The following is a 14823-nucleotide window of genomic DNA, read 5'->3' as shown; positions in this document are numbered from 1 at the left end:
TCTAGTGTTTAGTCTCTTTTCCAGCCACTGAATTCTTTATCTTTATTTATGTTTTTCTGTTGCATTGTAAAACTGTTTTCGCAATTACTACCTTTTAATGAAGGATAGGATTGCGTGTTTCAGGTAGAAATCAGTTAAAGTTTCGATTTCAGTGAAATAAGTGCAAACAGAAAATCAAAAGTGATAAAGTGATATGCGCAAAGTGTTACAGTGTTGCGTCCGAGGGTTCGTCTGTTCGTGCCAGTTGTTCACCTAGTCCGGGACCTCTTACAAGCTCCCAAGCCCAGGGGAGAAGTAATGTCGAACGACTTATGGGTTCCACAGGCCTTGATCGACGAACAGACGTTTTTCCCTCCGTGGTTTCGGGCGTATCTACCCAAGATCGCCCCACCCACACAAAGACGAGAGAGCCCATTTATTCCTCGTCTGCGGAAGAGGTTTCTCGTAAGAAACCATGGACCACATCTTGCAGCTTTTTAAGTGCAAGTCGGTCCCTTCCGCGCAAGTCCAACGGCCTAGGTGTAGCCACTGGGTCAGTTCGGACTCGCTGCAGTCATCCGACGACTGCACACCTCCCAAGAGAGGCAAGGTGGTACCGCAACAGGCAGTAACTCCGTCTGTTGCCGCACCAGCTGTTTTAGACCCTCAGTCACAACGGACAGTAGCTCCGTCTATTGCCGTTTTTGTAGACCCTAAGTGGTCTTTACTGCAGTCTATGCAGACTCAGTTAGCTGCGGTTATGCAGGAGTTTCGTGCGGAGAAGGTTGACACTGCTCCCGTTAGCCTACAACCTGCCACGGTTGTGCGCCCAGCTCACGCTGAGGCTGCCTGCTCCCACACTCCGGCTGCGGAGAGCTCCACCTCCGATGCGCTATCGACCCTGCCAGACGCATGTTGTCGTTAGCCGACGTGCGGCACCCTCCGTTAACATGCGTGAGCTACCGCATCAGCAGTGGGAAGGTGGAGTCAAGCTGCCGTGTTTTGACACGATGCGTTAGTTTCCGCAACCCACGGCAGTCCCCACCACGCACCACCACTCCGCTTTGGTTGTTGCCTGCTCCCACACTCCGACTGCGGAGAAGGTTGACGATGCACCCGTTTGCCTACAACCTGCCACGGTTGTGCGCCCAGCATGGCTGCCTGCTCCCACACTCTTGTTGTGAGAGCTCCTCCACCCATGCGCAGTCGACCCTGCCAGACGCATGCTGACTCCCACAGACACACGGAGCACTCCGTTGCCGTGCGTGAGCTACCACAAGCTGCCGTGTTTTGACACGGTGTGTCAGCCTCCGCAACCCACTGTGGTTACCGCCACTCGCCCGCAGCAGACTAGTCAGTCAGGAGTTGAGGCTTCCCCACACAGCTTTGGTTGTTGCCAGCTCACAGACTGTCAAGCAGTTACATGTCATTGCCTTCTGGTCTGCTACTAATGCACCAGTGCTGTATGTCCTCATGCCCTGTTGTGGTTGACAGTTCAGTTTTTGACAGTTCACATACTATCAAGCAGTTACATAACGTTGCCTTCTGGTCTGCTGCTTATGCACCAGTGAGAACCTCACTGAGATAACCTGGCTTTTCTCGGACATGGTTCCTGTAGATGAGAAAGTGCTGTTCTCCCTCCTACTGATATTCCTTTGAGGACTCTGTCATTTGGAGAGGAGCCTTAAGCTGCTTAGCCTCCTATGGACTTTTATTAAGCATAACAAGGCTTCCAGGGATGGTAAATGGTTCCGCTTCAGTCGCTAACCCCGTCTGTTGCCACACCTGCTCCCATAGACCCTAATGGGCTTTGTTGCAAGACATGCAGTCCAAGCTTGTGTCCTTGATAGAGGATTTTTTGCGGAGAAGAACCTTCTGGCCAACAACCTTCCTACCGGTTGGTTGTGCGCCCTGTTGACGCTGAGGTATCCTACTCGCGTCCGCCAGTTGAGGTGGTTCCTCCACCGTTGCGACCCAGTGTGGGTTGCCAGTCGCACGTTGACGTTAAGCGACTCTCGGAGGTGGTTGTGGACGTTCAGTGTGTCACTAGGAAGACGTTCAACAACCAGCAGAGGTGACTTGTTGTGACACAGTGCGGCAACCTCAGCAACCCGGTAGGGGGTTGACTGTACAACCCAGACAGTCTAGACAGTTTCGGGTTGATGCTGTACTTCCTCGCGTCCCCATGGTTGACAGTTCACAGACTGTGCAGCAGTACCATGATATTGTGTCCGGCTCCGTCACGCATCCACCAGTGCGACCGGATTCAGCAAGTCAGACGTTGCCCACTCCGTTGCCGTTTCCTCATCAGTTTCGGATGAGGAACCCTCTGATGAGGACATTGCTGAACAAGACGATCAACCCCCAGCCCTGCTATTCATCCAGAAGATGCTGAAGAAGGAACGCTGCCCTGTCAGGCTGTGGATGAGTCTGGTTAGGACACTGTCATCCGTGGTTCAATTTGTGTCACTTGGAAGACTACACCTCCGTCCTCTTCTGTATCATCTAGCTTTTCACCGGAAAAGGACAAGACGCTAGAAGCGGTCTCGATCCCGGTTTCCGGAAAGATAAAGTCTGGTCTGACTTGGTGAAAGGACTTTATCAACCTTTGAAAGGGTCTTCCCCTGACTGTTCAGACTCCCAACCACGTTCTCTTCTCGGATGCATCGGACATAGGCTGGGGTGCGACATTAGGCGGTAGGGAATGCTCGGGATTATGGAACTCGAGTCAAAGGACAATGCATTTCAACTGCAAGAAGCTACTGGCAGTACGTCTGACCTGGATAAGCTTCAGGTCTCTCCTTCAAGGCAAAGTGGTGGAGGTGAACACGGACAACACCCTGCTTTGACGTACATCTCCAAGCAAGGAGGGACCTACTCTCTGACATGGTTCGAGTTCGCAAGAGACCTCCTCACCTGTTCAACAGGTCTAGACTTTTCACTAGTAACGAGGTTCATCCAAGGCAACTTGAATGTCATAGCAGTTTGTCTCAGTAGGAAGGGACAAATAATTCCAACAGATTGGACCCTCCACAAGGATGTATGCAAGAGACTTTGGGCCACCTGGGGCCAGCCAACCATAGATCTCTTTGCAACCTCAATGACCAAGAGGCTCCCAATACTTTGCTCACCTATCCCGGACCCAGCAGTAGTTCATATAGATGCCTTTCTACTAGATTGGTCACATCTAGATCTATATGCATTCCCTCCGTTCTAGATTGTCAACAAGGTACTGCAGAAGTTCGCCTCTCACGAAGGGACAAAGTTGACGCTAGTTGCTTCCCTCTGGCCCGCGAGAGAATAACTCACCGAGGTACTTCGATGGCTAGTAGACGTTCCCAGAACACTTCCCCTAAGGTTGGACCTGCTACGTCTGCCACGCGTAAGAAGGTACTCCAAGGCCTCCACGCTCTTCGTCTAACTGCCTTCAGACTATCGAAAGACTCTCGAGAACTAGAGGTTTTTCGAAGGAGGCAACCAGAGCGATGGCTAGAGCAAGGAGAACATCCACCCTTAGAATCTACCATCGAAGTGGGAAATCTTCCGAAACTGGTGCAAGTCAGTATCCGTATCCTCGACCAGTACCTCTGTAACTCAAATAGCTGACTTTCTCTTATATCTGAGGAAAGAACGATCTCTTTCAGCTCCCACTATCAAGGGTTACAGAAGCATGTTGGCATCAGTCTTCCGTCACAGAGGCTTAGATCTTTCCAACAATAAAGATCTACAGGACCTCCTTAAGTCTTTTGAGACCACGAAGGAGCGTCGTTTGGTTACACCTGGTTGGAATTTAGACGTGGTTCTAAGATTCCTTATGTCAGACAGGTTCGAACCGCTTCAATCAGCCTCCCTGAAAGATCTCACCTTTAAGACTCTTTTCCTGATATGCTTTAACACAGCTAAAAGAGTCAGTGAGATTCATGCCTTCAGCAAGAACATCGGATTCTCTTCCGAAACGGCTACATGTTCTACAACTTGGTTTTCTAGCCAAACACGAGCTGCCTTCTCGGCCTTGACCAATATCGTTCGATATGCCTAACTTATCGTATGGTTGGAAATGAACTAGAAAGAGTATTATGTCCTGTAAGAGCTCTTAAGTTCTATTTTTAAAACCTTTACGAGGCCCGTCTGAAGCTTTAGGGTGTTCAGTTAAGAATCCATCTTTGCCTATGTCAGAGAATTCTTTATCCTATTTTATCAGACTGTTAATACGAGAAAGTCATTCCCTTCTGAATGAGGAAGACCAAGCTTGGCTGAAGGTAAGGACACACGAAGTTAGAGCTGTCGCAACTTCCGTGGCCTTTAAACAAAATAGATCTCTGCAAAGTATATTCGACGCAACCTATTGGAAAAGCAAATCAGTGTTCGCGTCTTTTATCTTAAGAATATCCAGTCTCTTTACGAGAACTGCTACACTCTGGGACCATTCGTAGCAACGAGTGCAGTAGTGGTGGGGGCTCCACCACTACAATTCCCTAATTCCAGAACCTTTTTAATCTTTCTCTTGAAATATTTTTGGGTTGTCCGGAAGGCTAAGAAGCCTTTCGCATCCTACTTGATTTGGCGGGTGGTCAAAGTCATTTCTTGAGAAGCGCCTAGATTAGAGGTTTTGATGAGGACCTTTAGTATGGGTTGCAACCCTTCATACTTCAGCTCCTAGGAGTCGCTCAGCATCCTATGAGGATCGCGAGGCTCAGTAAGGAAGACGTACTTGAAAAGGCAGAGTAATTGTTCAAGTCGTCTTCCTTACCAGGTACTTATTTATTTTATGCTTGTTATTTTGAATAACTGCTAAAATGAAATACGGAATACTTAGCTCATAATAATGTCAACATGTAATGCTGGTCTCTACCCACCCCCCTGGGTGTGAATCAGCTATATGATCATCGGGTAAGTTTAATATTGAAAATTGTTATTTTCCTTAGTAAAATAAATTTTTGAATATACTTACCCGATGATCATAAATTAAAGGACCCACCCTTCCTCCCCAATAGAGACCCAGTGAACAGAGGAGAAAATTGGTTCTATGTTGACATTGAGTACTTGAGTACCTACTTGACAGATGGCGCTGTTGATGTACACCCCCACCTGTATAGCGATCGCTGGCGTATTCCGCCCGTAGGTTTTTTCTGTCGGGCAGCAGAGCTGACAGCTATATGATCATCGGGTAAGTATATTCAAAAATTTATTTTACTAAGGAAAATAACATTTTACGCCTCTTCTTGTTGGTTCTAAGAGTGCCGCTGTTTCTTCCCTCTTTCTGTGTTTTCATCATAACTTCCAGGAATAATATTTAGAAACATAGACAAGTCTAAGAGACCAATCGATAGGAATAGCATCATTTCCTTTGTAACGTTTTATCCCCCTTTGAAAGACAGTATCCTATCTGAAACTCAGGGGTGTGCGAGTGCTTTACGCCAATACATGTCAGTTTGAAGGGTGCTTCTGTTTCTTCCCATTTTTGAGTTTTCAATACTACTTTAAAGAATAGAAGCTAGAAACATTGACAATTTGAAGAGACCAATTACCATGAGTAGCATTGTTTCAGTTGTTGTGTTTTTCTCCGCGTGGGAGAGGCAGTACTGTATCAGAAACACTTGTCAGTTTGAAGGCTGCCACTGTTTATTCCTACTTTCTGTGTTTTCATTTTTACTTCCAGGAATAGTATTTAGAAACATTCTCTCCGTGGTAGAGACAGTTATGAACCAAAAACCGAGTGGTATGTGGGTTCTCTACGCCACTACTTGACAGTTTTAAGGGTGCCGCTGTTTCTTCCTTCTTTCTCTCTATGATCATTGCCATTAACCTACAGAAAGTCTTCCCATCCGAAGACAGGATACAGATGCTGAGGAAGGTAGCGAGACTGTTCTTCAGAAGAAATAGCAATGGTTTTCTCACTAGTCACCTGTCATCCCTGTCGTGTCTAATGCCCAACGGCTGCCTTAGGATTCGATTTCTCCAATGGCGGCTCAAGTCCATGTGGAATCAAATGATTCACAGACGAACTTCACCGCCCAGTACCTGCAAGACGTGACCCGTAGGAGCATGGAGATGTTCTTCACTGATCCTGTGGTGGCTGCACAGCAAGTGGTTTAAATACCTCGGGCTCCTTGATGGACAAGTAGCGAATGGTTGAGGGCTAAGATTACCCGGGATTAGGATGAATGTTTAAAAGTGATTGGCTCCTTTTTTCCTTCATCTTTCCCTCTCTTGGGGTATTGGCACCCAGGGTCCTTGGTAAACTGGCCTCGCCTATCTGCAGGTAAAACCATTTTCCTTGTGTAACCTGATATAGAAATAATACTTGTTGCGTCCCAAATACCTCTAGCGATGGGGATATTGGGTAATGTCTATGGTTCTTTCAGAAGATTCCTACGAGTCTGAGAACTCTTACCTAGACAGTCACATCAGATTGCTAGTATCACAAGCACACAACTTGTGTAGGCCACTAGCTGTGCATAGCACGGTGTTTAAGCAGGTGTAAGGCTTTTTCAACAGTTTTGGACGAATCGCTTACGAAAAAAACCCCAAGTCAGTGCCAAGAAGACAGTAGGTATGGACTTCCACCATCTTAAGGGTTAAGTCATCCCTTTAAGTAGCGGATGGTTTGTATTAGCGTTGTAACAATTGATAAATTCGAAAGGAATTTGTATTCTTCCTAACAATACAAACCTGGAGCTATTTATACAGAGTGGCCCGCCAGCACCTGTCCCCCAAGAAAGTCCTGCCTGGAAGGAAAGTGGATGCTCAGCACAGGTGTGTGAGTGAGTAGCCAGCTAACCCCCCTCGCTAACTAGTGGGTGGATGGTTAACCCTCGCTAAAAGTCTTATGGCTCGTCTTCCAGCTTCGGCGAAAGTAATATTGCTTTAAATAGCCCCAGGTTCGTATCGTTAGGAAAAATATAAATTACTTTAAAATTTGTCATACGTATAAACATCAACAAGTCAGAGACCAATCGATAAGAGTGTAGCATAATTTAATTTGTAGTGTTTTTCTTCCCATGGGAGAGAGAGAGTTCTATACCACAAACAGAGTGGTGTGTAAGTGCTCTATGCCACTGCTTGTCAGTTTGAAGGGTGCTGCCCTTTCTTCCTTATTTCTATGTTATCATTAACTACGTCAAGGATTATAATTTAGAAACATCTTCAAGTCCAAGAGACCAATCGATGGCGTGTGACTACTCTCTGCACTGCCTGTCAGGATTCAATAGCACTGTTCTACCTTCCTCCTAATGTGTCTCTGCTACTACTAGCAAGATTAGATTGGAAATGACCAATTGATATGAATATTGTATTAATTCTGCCATTTCTCTTTGTTTTGGAGACACTGCTGTTTTGCAAGCTCTAAGGTTTCTCTAGCGATCTCTTTCGAACCTGAGGTACAAACATCAGGTAAGGCTTCAACCCTAGAGACTGTCCTCTGTTAGCTTAGCACTTATGAATTTTTTGAGAAATGTTATATCTGCACCTGTATCCTAACTCGTTTTTTGAGGGTAAAAAGATGTTAGCCTTCACCTTGTTTTTCATGAGTTTGAGGTCAGTACCTATTTGATCTTTTCCCTGCAAGAAAGTTTTAGCTCTAGATTGATGGAGAAAAGATCTTTCAACACTCAAATCTGAGAGAGCAGCTATGGTTTTATTTATAAATACAATACTAAATTATGAGTATTACATGCATTATTATCGGATACAGTAAGTATAAAATCACATTAAACAAAATCTGCTTTATTTCGAATTTTGCTGTATTTTTTACAACAGTAAATGGACATATACAACAACGTAGTCTAGTCCAAGAGCGCAAATTTTATATCTCGTGTATGATAAAACCCCCTTGAATTTAGGTTAAAAATTAGTCTTCAAAACGAGCATACTACACCATTACATACGGTATGTTTGTATTAGACAATATATACACTGATCTGATCTGACCTAATCTAAGCTAACTTGACTAAAAATAATTTTTTTTATTGTTATTTTTCATACAAATATTTTCTGTACTTTCAGATAACTAGGTCTTCTGACTTACGAGGTTTATTCACGAAGAGACAGATTGAGAGTCCCATACCAGAATTTAAGGTAAAGTTATGTAAAAGTTTCTTTGTAGATTAATTCTATTGATACAATTAATGAATAAGTTTATTCCAGCTGTAATTTCAATGTCTTTACAACTAACCCCCCCCCCCCAAGACATTTATCAAAAATGGAAAATTTTTTAATGATTGTATGACAAGTACAATGTACTTAAGTGGGTCAACATAAATAGGCATTTTAATCTCTATTGCAAGTCGAGACACTAAGACTGGAGGGCCGTTACACTCGTTACGCGGTTACAGGGTGCCACCCTGGTGGGGGGAACTATGGGGTTCGACTGCTGGTTGTGGTCTCTTTAAACCATGACTGGTTGGGCTTCTTGCGTCCTCTATTTGTTTGTTCTTGGGAGGCCCTCGTGGGTGCCGCCCTTGCTGTTCGTGTACGTCGATGTCACTTTCTATATGCGCAGGCTTTAATCTATCCACAGTCAGTCAGTCTTCTGCTCCGTGGACCATGATTTTATATGCTTTCTTTGGTCAGTCCAGCACGCTATAGGGCCCTTTGTAAGGACGTGAGAGCGGGGGCCGGTGACTGTCCTGCCTGATGAAGTCATAGCGGCAGGTGTCCAGCGGGCAGGCCTGAAATGCATTGTCGTGTCCGGTACGTTTTGTGGCAGGGCGTGAATTTTCTTGCCCTTTTCCGTAGCTGGGCAAGGCTGACGTCTTCTGTCTGGATTGGAGGGGAAGAACTCACCAGGGACCATAAGTGTCTCCCCATAGATTATTTTTGCCGAAAAGGCATCACCATTTGCTTTCGGGGCTGTTCGAAGACTGAGGAGGATCCAGGGAAGTTGCTCTACCCAATCAATGCACGTCTGTGCATCAGGCCATTAAGGCTGCCATCATAGACCAGTGGCTGCAGGGTTGTAGGCCATCGTGCTGTGCAGGTTGGTCCCCATCAGGCGGGCGAAGGATGCCCACAGGTCCGAGATGAAAGCGGGTTCTGTATCGGTTGTCTTGGCGCCCATGACCCCGAAACAGCTAACCCAGCTGAAGAGAATTGCCTGGGCACAAGCGTCCGATGAGGCTTCGGTCATGGGAGTCGTCTCTGGCCACCTCGCTGAATGGACGATGATTTTGAGGAGGTACCTGGCGTCACCCGAGGGTGGTAAGGGCCCCACGATGTCAACGTGGATGTGTCCGAAGCGTCATTTGGGTTGAAGGAAACTGCTGACTCCTGACTTAGTGTGACGGCCGACCTTGCTGGTTTGGCAGGCCATGCATGCACGTGCCCACTCGCGTGCGTCCTTCCTGATCTCTAGCCACATGAATTTGTTGGTCATCAGCTTAGTAGTAGTCCTTGATGAGGGGTGCGGGAGGCCGTGGATGACGTCGAATACTAGCCTTTGTCACTGGATCTTTGAAAAATGTCAGGATCTTAGAAAGATGTCGGGGTGATGTCAGGATCTTTGAAAGGTGTCAGAGTGATGTCAGGATCTCTGAAAGATGTCAGTGATGCCAGAATCTCTGAAAGATGTCAGGATGTTTGAAAGATGTCAGAGTGATGTCAGGATCTTTGAAAGATGTCAGAGTGAGGTCTGGGTCTATGAAAAAATGTCAGGGTGATGTCAGGATCTTTGAAGGATGCCAGTGATGTCAGGATCTTTGAAAGATATCAGAGTGATGTCAGGATCTTTGAAAGATATCAGAGTGATGTCAGGATCCTTGAAAGATGTCAGAGTGATGTCAGGAATCTTTGGAAGATGTTAGTGATGTCAGGATGTTTGAGAGATGTCAGAGTGATGTCAAGATCTTTGAAAGATGGCAGAGCGATGTCAGGAATCTTTGCGATATGTCAAGAGTGATGTTAGAATCCTTGAAAGATGTCAGAGTGATGTCAGGATCTTTAAAAGATATCAGATTGATGCCAGGATCTTTGAAAGATGTTAGTGATGTCAGGATCTTTGAAAGATGTCAAGAGTGATGTCAGGGTCTATGAAAAAATGTCAGGGTCTATGAAAAAATGTTAGGGTCTATGAAAAAATGTTAGGGTGATGTCAGGATCTTTGAAGGATGTCAGAGTGATGTCAGGATCATTGAAGATGTCAGAGTGATGTCAGGATCTTTGAAAGATGTCCGAGTGATGTCAGGATCATTGAAAGATGTCACAGTGATGTCAGGAATCTTTGGAAGACGTTAGTGATGTCAGGATGTTTGAGAGAAGTCAGAGTGATGTCAGGATCTTTGAGAGATGTCAGAGTGATGTCAGGAATCTTTGCGAGATGTCAAGAGTGATGTCAGGATCCTTGAAAGATGTCAGAGTGATGTCAGGAATCTTTGGAAGATGTTAGTGATGTCAGGGTGTTTGAGAGACGTCAGAGTGATGTCAGGATCTTTAGAAGATGTCAGAGTGATATCAGGATCATTGGAAGATGTCAGAGTGATGTCAGGAATCTTTGGAAGATGTTAGTGATGTCAGGATGTTTGAGAGATGTCAGAGTGATGTCAAGATCTTTGAAAGATGGCAGAGTGATGTCAGGAATCTTTGCGAGATGTCAAGAGTGATGTTAGAATCCTTGAAAGATGTCAGAGTGATGTCAGGATCTTTGAAAGATATCAGATTGATGTCAGGATCTTTGAGAGATGTCAGAGTGATGTCAGGATCTTTGAGAGATGTCAGAGTGATGTCAGGAATCTTTGCGAGATGTCAAGAGTGATGTTAGAATCCTTGAAAGATGTCAGAGTGATGTCAGGATCTTTGAAAGATATCAGATTGATGTCAGGATCTTTGAAAGATGTCAGTGATGTCAGGAATCTTTGGAAGATGTCAGAGTGATGTCAGGATCATTGAAAGATGTCAGAGTGATGTCAGGAATCTTTGGAAGATGTTAGTGATGTCAGGATGTTTGAGAGATGTCAGAGTGAGGTCAGGATCTTTGAAAGATGTCAAGAGTGATGTCAGGAATCTTTGCGAGATGTCAAGAGTGATGTCAGGATCCTTGAAAGAAGTCAGAGTGATGTCAGGATCTTTGAAAGATGTCAAGAGTGATGTCAGGGTCTATGAAAAAATGTCAGGGTCTATGAAAAAATGTCAGGATCTTTGAAGGATGCCAGTGATGTCAGGATCTTTGAAAGATGTCAGAGTGATGTCAGGATCATTGAAGATGTCAGAGTGATGTCAGGATCATTGAAGATGTCAGAGTGATGTCAGGATCTTTGAAAGATGTCCGAGTGATGTCAGGATCATTGAAAGATGTCACAGTGATGTCAGGAATCTTTGGAAGACGTTAGTGATGTCAGGATGTTCGAGAGAAGTCAGAGTGATGTCAGGATCTTTGAGAGATGTCAGAGTGATGTCAGGAATCTTTGCGAGATGTCAAGAGTGATGTCAGGATCCTTGAAAGATGTCAGAGTGATGTCAGGAATCTTTGGAAGATGTTAGTGATGTCAGGGTGTTTGAGAGACGTCAGAGTGATGTCAGGATCTTTAGAAGATGTCAGAGTGATATCAGGATCATTGAAAGATGTCAGAGTGATGTCAGGAATCTTTGGAAGATGTCAGAGTGATGTCAGGAATCTTTGGAAGATGTTAGTGATGTCAGGATGTTTGAGAGATGTCAGAGTGATGTCAAGATCTTTGAAAGATGTCACAGTGATGTCAGGAATCTTTGCGAGATGTCAAGAGTGATGTTAGAATCCTTGAAAGATGTCAGAGTGATGTCAGGATCTTTGAAAGATATCAGATTGATGCCAGGATCTTTGAAAGATGTTAGTGATGTCAGGATCTTTGAAAGATGTCAGAGTGATGTCAGGACTTTTGAGAGATGTCAGGGTGATGTCAGGATCTTTAAAAGATGTCAGATTGATGTCAGTATCTTTAAAAGATGTCTGGGTGATGTCAGTATCTTTAATCTCAAATTATTTTTTTTTATTCAAGTTTCCAGCTCTAATATAAGTCTCTGCTATTTTGCTTTACAGAAACAAATTAACAAACAATCGTTAACAAATCTCAATAATAATAAACCCTTATTCAATAATTATTCATTGTGTCAGTATATTTTTTTTATTCCATACAAATTACAGTTTCATTTTTTGTGTTTTGTACAAATTATTCTTTTCCCCTTTTGTGTTTAGTACAAGTATTTTTTTATCTTTTTCGTTTTTCGTACACGATATTCTTCCTTTTTTTTTTTTTTTTGTTTCGTTCGAATTATTTTTTTTATTTCTGCAATTTACATTTAAATATATTTCATTATAGATTTTCATACATTTATCTAATTATCTAAAAGTAAAGTCTCTGTTGTTTGAAAAAGAATTTTTTTAATCTTGCAATTGCCCGAAGTAAACTCATATTTGCTGAGAGGAGGACGTGTTCGTACGACTGACATTTTGACTTCAATTCACAAAAAGTAATTATCATGATATTCAAATTTGGTATAGTAATTAACTTAGCATGAGTAGGTGTTACCTACAATTATTATAAAGTAATCTGAGATGTAGCTTCTATTATATTCGTTACAGACGTTACAAATTAAGACGAAGCCAAAGCCAAAGTCAATGAGAGATGGACGAGAAGTAAAGGCGGGAAATCTCGGTTTATGATTATTAACTTGTAAGAATAACTGGAATCGAAATCATCTAATAAAATACACGAATAAAACAGTGGAGAGAGGGAGAGAGAGAGAGAGAGAGAGAGAGAGAGAGAGAGAGAGAGAGAGAGAGAGAATCCAAATGATCTTAAAAAGTATTCTGCGAACTTACTAGTTAGACAACGTTGGTGGGTCCTGATTGCGTTGGAGAAGGGCACGAAGCGGGGCACTTCATTCCCAAAAAGCTGGAAATGACCGAGAATTCAAAAGTTAAATGCTGGTGCTGTTTATACTAAAATAGAAAGTCGATTAGGCGATATCACGCGTGCGCGCGCACACACAGGCACACACACACACACACACACACACACACACATATATATATATATATATATATATATATATATATATATATATATATATATATATATATATATATATATATATATATGTACAGTATATGTGTGTATGTAATATATGATATAAAATGGAAGTATCTTTACCTTTGTTGTGGCCATCATGTTTTTATCACAGCCATTCTGCAAAACTACCAGAATCTCCTGCCGCTATAAATCGACGAATGTAAATCATCTTTCACTACTTTTGCTGTTTCATTAACTTCTCATTCTTCGAGGATATTGAGTCTTATTTCAAAGCAAAATTTCTTCTCCACCAAGGATGCGAGTGTTTCATCATTCATCATCCTTTGTACTTTTTTCCATCTGATTTTCTTTCCGTCTCGTTACAAAATGCGCAAAACCTCTACCATTATTTATTTTATCTTTCAATATCATTCATGCGCTAAATTTATCTCCCATTTTTTGTTTCGTAGAAAACGCATCAAGTCTAAATTTGTCTTTGTTCATATTAGGTCATTGCGTTTAGTTGTCTGATATTTAATGTCTTTTGGTATCCTATTGACAACATCGGTGACTCCTAATCTTTAGATCTGGAGTTCGAAATTTGCCCATTGGGTTAGTAGTTTTAATTCAAACAATTTTGTTGTCCTTGGGTGTGAGGAGTAGGAGTTTGAGGGGGGAGGGGTCACAGTTCTGTCTGTTGTCTTATCCCTGTTCCAATCTCGGTGGAGAGGGGACGTTGGTACTGATCAAAAGCTGTATATTATATTTATAGAAGAAAGGGTAATCCCCTGCTTCTTGTCTCATGAGCGACCTTTCAACCAAAAATACACGGCCTATTCCTTTGAGATTCTTTCTTCGAATAATTTCATTTTAATCCTATCAAGATCTTAAATGACTGTAAGGATTTCCACATCTAGACCTTTGCTCTTTTAACTTTGTTCAGTACTTTTAAAATGTCTTTTAGAATATTTAATTTGTCACATTTTCATATGCCGTTACTTGATAAGCATATTCATCATCCGAAAAAAATACTCCTCCGTTGATGACGGTATAGTTTGAATATTTTTCTCATGTTTGCCTTTTCTAGTTTAAGTAAATTTATTTATTTGATTTTTCTTGCGTTTTCTCTCGTCCTAAATACAACTACACCAAACAATGTATTATCATCTACCGATCGCATCCTTTTTTCTCAGCTAGGAAAATTCTGCCCCCCATCTATTTGCTTATCTTCGTTGCAGTTCACCATATCTTCATAAAAAAGAAAGTTGCTCAAACAACACTAATATCAATTAGTAAGATCGTCTAGAAACCTTTATCGGGTTTTCTTGGCGATTTTCTTTGATATGTGTAGGGATTCTTCAACATTAAAACAAACTGGGATGTCTTATTTGCCTTTTCAGTTTGATGATAAAAAAACGTCGTGAAGATTTCTGTCTTATTTTTTATTTTGGAATAGAGATCTGGTTGAAATATTTTTTTCATTTTACTCTTAGTATGTTTTAATAAATTGTTAATTTTGAAATTTCTGAAAAGTACATAAAGAATTAATATATAATGTGTTGTGAAATTGTTCTAGACTTAAGATAACTAACGAAAGAATTACAACAAAAATCTGCTAAATGTTTTTTGTAATAAATCGCATTTGTTCGGACTGAAGCTTTGAAATTATAAAATGAATGACATTAATATTCTCTTTGATAGTGTTTGGAACGATCCGTAGATTTTATGAATGGCCGGACGCATTGCTCTGTCAGCCTATTTCACGAGATGCTTTTGTTTTTTAGGCCAGTGTAAGTTAGTAACCTTTACAAGGACGACACCAGAGGAGGAGGCATGCATGGTCAAATTCTGGCTTCATCTGAAT

General features: G+C 42.5%; 1 protein-coding gene across 2 annotated transcripts in view; it reads left to right on the top strand.

The window, feature by feature from the left end:
* Nucleotides 1-14823, top strand: part of LOC137638204 (uncharacterized) — a 986676-nt gene that overhangs the window by 455926 nt on the left and 515927 nt on the right. For both annotated transcript variants that reach the window (XR_011043881.1, XM_068370286.1), the window contains exon 2: nt 7984-8055. The gene's annotated coding sequence lies outside the window, so the exon portion shown is untranslated. The remainder of the gene's footprint in view (nt 1-7983; nt 8056-14823) is intronic.

The sequence above is a fragment of the Palaemon carinicauda genome, chromosome 3 (assembly GCF_036898095.1).
Source record: "Palaemon carinicauda isolate YSFRI2023 chromosome 3, ASM3689809v2, whole genome shotgun sequence".
Taxonomy (NCBI): domain Eukaryota; kingdom Metazoa; phylum Arthropoda; class Malacostraca; order Decapoda; family Palaemonidae; genus Palaemon; species Palaemon carinicauda.
Note: the sequence above shows the minus strand (reverse complement) of the source record. Positions and strands in the feature narration are given on the sequence as shown.